The following is a 3348-nucleotide window of genomic DNA, read 5'->3' as shown; positions in this document are numbered from 1 at the left end:
CTAGAGTTGAAGCTCTTGTCAGTCCCTTTGTAGAAATGAAAGAACATGATTCCACTAAGACTGAGAAACGTGCTCAATGCCAAACTGTCAGTAAGTGGCAAAGCTGGGATTTATATAGGGGCAGTCACAGCTTAAACTCTGCCTTCTGGTTGAATCTGGAACAATGGATACTTTGCAAAGGAATGTAGTTACTTAATCGCTTGTATAGTGTGACTAAAGGTTTAAATTAATGAATGGTCATTGAGGTGTTGTACTGATCAGTCTTGTGTAGTCAGTTAGCAGGACTTCATCACGGAGAGACTGCGCTCTTTAGTTTACTAAGGACTTCTGGTTTTTGGACCTGAAAACCTGGGGGTTGACTGAACTGAACTGAACTATAGGGACTACAAGGGTATTACCATTACGAGCCCCTCCTGAATAAAATCACCACTAGGATAATTTCATCAGCAATCCAGCCTTTGCTCTAGGGAGCTTCATTAGAAATGCTGATGCAAATATGTCCTATAAATGGGGTTTCTGACTGTGTCTATTTTTTTATTTCTCAAAATGCCTATCCTAGTACCTTACAGAGAGAATGCCCAGTAAGAACTGTTGATACATTGATTATTGACTGACTGTCAGTGCTGAAAGTAGTCTCACCCTCTAGGTAGTACCTGTGGCAAAAGATGTGGTAAAATGGAAAAGTTTGTGTAAGTTTTAAAAGTCTAGCCCCTGTCCTGTGATACATTAATGGTGGCTATTTATTTAAAGCTTTTAGTTGTATAAAACTGTGCGTAGCTTACATGAAATTAGTGGAATTTCATCTGTTTCCAAATGGACACTATTTTACAGCACTCTTTTACTCTAAATTTCAGAATTCCCTATCTCAGCAAGAACCAGAATGTGTTAAAATATTAAAGACATTCTTTATTTCTTCCAAAATAAAGCTAAAATGATCAAAGATTTTTTAAAAAAATAAAACATGGGTGGAGTTGGAGGATGGGCAAAATTGACAAAGGAGAGTGGAAATGGAATTATAGAATGAATTAGGTCATAGGAATGGGAAAGTACAGCTTATGGAATAGGGTCAAAGATATTGTACTACTGATGTAATGGGACGTAGGGCAGTTAGAGTTGGGGTGAACACAGCATAAGGTATAGAGGAGTTGAATTACTATGTTGTACATCTGAAATTAATGTAATATGTGTGTCAATATACTCAAATAAAAAATAAGGTAAAAAAAATAAATGGGGTTTCTGTAGCAGATAATTTGGGGTTATCAGATGTCATTACAGTCATCTTTTATGTAAACTCATGTCTCCTCATTCATTCTGACTTCTGCCTCAATCTTATTTACTGTCTCTGAGAAATTAAGGTTATCTTGTAAATTGATCCAGTTCTTTATATGGAGTAATGTTGTAAAGAACAATCGTAAGGTTTTTATTTTGTTTTGTCCACTTGTAGCTCCCAAACATATTTTTAAAAGTGAAGTTGATTATTTGGTAAACTCCCAGTTGTGTTGGGCCAGTTCTTCTTTCTAGGAAATTACTCCTGAGAGTTGGCTTGTGTCAATTCTTACAGGCAAGAACATCTGTTAAACTATTTTCTTCTTGGCATTTACAAAAATAGCTTTCAAGTTGTTGTTATGGTAGTTTTAAAAGTAGCGTATTTTCTTCTTATTCTCTTCTTTCTCCAAAAACCTGTCTCAGGTGATCCTGGCACCATGGGCTATGGCAGTGGGATTTCTTGTTTTTGTTTTTGTTCTTTTTTGTGGCTCCTCAGCTTCCTTCTGGCTGGGATGACCTTCTGGAGGTCTGGAGTCATCCATAGTACATCAGTTAAAACAATTAAATCTAAATAATCAGGATTAGGATGCCCGGGTGACTCAGTGGTTGAGCACCTGCCCAGGATGTAATCCTGGAGTCTGGGGATCGAGTCCCATATTGGTCGCTCTGCATGGACCCGGCTTCTCTCTTTGCCTATGTCTCTGCCTCTCTGTCTCTCTGTGTCTCTCATGAATAAATAAATAAATAAATAATAAATAATCTTTAAATAATCAGGATTGAAACCTCACTTACATCTAGTCCTCTAATTGCTTCCTATTTCCCATTACCTAGAAAGTTCTCACATTGAACATATAGCTCAGTCCAACAAGCTTTCCTTGATACTTTCTCTTCTACATATTTTTAATCATTTCTTTTCTGACTACACTAATAATTGACCTGTGCCTGCATTATACTGCCTTCTCAGTCAGACCAAGCAAACTGCTTTCCTATTTCTATCTCTGCTAATTGCTTTTGGGCACCAAAGTGACTGCTTTTTCGTCTGTTGTATTATTAAAGAATTAATTTCCCACTGGCTTCCTGTGCCCAACACAGTTAACACACTGGGATTTTTTTTTTTAAAGAAGGAAGGGTAGAAAATAAAATAATAAATTAATCTTTTTAATTCTAAAAAGGGGGGGTAAAGGAATGAAGATGAAAGGAAGGGAGGGAAGAGGAAATCAATCGATATCAGAAATTCAGCTGCTTTCCAACTATTTCTATCTTGTACTCACTTAAGCAGCACATATGCTAAAATTGGAATGATACAGAGATTAACATGTCCCCTGCACAATGATGACATACAAATCTATGAAGCGTTCCAAATGTTTCTATCTCTTCTCTACATAATATAGTGTAAAGTCATTTACTATTACCTACCAAGAAGAATAGAAATGATTAAATGAATAATACCTTGTTTAGTTTCCTAATTGATTTTTATTGATGGATACTTGTAAGACCTAATATGTTGATTACAAGTATATATTAGCTGAAGAAGTATTGACCATATCTGCGTCAATACTATTAAGAAATAAAATATAGAGACTGAAATATTTGCATGGAGACAATAGGAGCTCAGATTAGTGGTAGCATCTTAGTTAGAATAAATGGCAAGCCTCAATGTTATAAGGTTACCTGATCTTAATTTACGAAGTTGCTATTTGGTTCCTTTTGTTAGGTCATGATTTTATATAAAATGCAGAAATAAAGGTAGAGGAATATGGTTGTATAGTATCACCTTCTTCTCCAAAAGCTAAACGCAATTTTAGGATAATAAAAACATCATCTTCATACTTTGAGTAGGTAGGATGACAATGAATAGAATGACTTTTCTTTTTCTAGAAATGAGTAAATTAAAATGGGAATACTATGTGGGTTCTCAAAGTCTGAATACCACTATTAGAAATTTCTCTTATGTTAATTTTTTAAAAAGATTTTATTTATTTATTTATTCATTTGAGACAGAGAGAGACAGAGAAGAGAAGCAGGCTCCCTGCGGGGAGCCCAATGCAGGGCTCCATCCCAGGTCCCAGGGATCATGACCTG

The 3348-nt window shown here is 35.8% G+C and overlaps 1 non-coding gene across 1 annotated transcript; it reads left to right on the top strand.

Annotated features, from left to right (window-relative positions):
- The first annotated feature begins 2529 nt into the window (after positions 1-2529).
- On the top strand, positions 2530-2633 carry LOC121475181. The gene has a single exon (XR_005983649.1). It is a non-coding gene; the product is annotated as a U6 spliceosomal RNA (small nuclear RNA).
- Positions 2634-3348: the final 715 nt, after the last annotated feature.

Source organism: Vulpes lagopus, chromosome 13 (genome assembly GCF_018345385.1).
Source record: "Vulpes lagopus strain Blue_001 chromosome 13, ASM1834538v1, whole genome shotgun sequence".
Taxonomy (NCBI): domain Eukaryota; kingdom Metazoa; phylum Chordata; class Mammalia; order Carnivora; family Canidae; genus Vulpes; species Vulpes lagopus.
Note: the sequence above shows the minus strand (reverse complement) of the source record. Positions and strands in the feature narration are given on the sequence as shown.